Source organism: Schistocerca gregaria, chromosome 8, assembly GCF_023897955.1.
Source record: "Schistocerca gregaria isolate iqSchGreg1 chromosome 8, iqSchGreg1.2, whole genome shotgun sequence".
Lineage (NCBI taxonomy): Eukaryota > Metazoa > Arthropoda > Insecta > Orthoptera > Acrididae > Schistocerca > Schistocerca gregaria.
In genome coordinates this window covers 455,974,765-455,975,511 of record NC_064927.1, presented here as the reverse complement: position 1 = coordinate 455,975,511, position 747 = coordinate 455,974,765, and positions in this window count along the sequence as shown.

Here is a 747-nt window from a genome sequence, read left to right as displayed (position 1 = left end):
TGCATATTCATAGATTTGAATACTTGTGTCCGGTATATGCGATCGTCCATTGAACTGAAATTGTTAATAGCCTAGTAATAGCAGTGGTACAGTTCGGTGGGATGACTGAATTTGACACTGAGTTGTGACGACGTTATGTTGTCGCACGTTTATCAGCTGAGGCTAATGTCAGCTTATCGAGAGAGCAGCTCTGCTGAGTAAGCGCAGCGAGCGGAATGCGTGACGCATGCTGTGCACTTGTAGAGCGGGCCAGAATGTGCACGAAGCCGGCCGGCTGGCACACTTCCCTTTGCCCCGCGTCTTGCCGTCTCCCTCCCCCTCCGCCAGTAAAAGCACCCCCCACTTCCAGAAGCTTCACGGCGACTCCCGGCTGCTGCGTCACGCGCCCAACTCAGGCGGTAGCACGCCGCCCTCCACGTGACCTACACAGCGGCAGCTGTGACACGTGGTCCGCCTGCTGCGAACGTAGTCGATAACGCGGCAGCTCGAGAAGCGCCGTGTTTACTCTGGAGGCTTCTGCTGACTGCCCGCCTACGGCGTGCAACATAGGGGTGTCCCTTGTTCTCAACAGTCTTCGTTTTGCAGAACGGAAGCTGAATATATAGTGAAAACCTTTACTGACGTACGTCTACACTTCAAATCACTGCGAGTTTCTCGGCTGAGATGACACCGATTCAAAGGAAGGCTTCGGCGCTTGTTCGTGACGTCACGTCGGCTAGGCACGGCGAACGCCAGGTCTGTTACAGG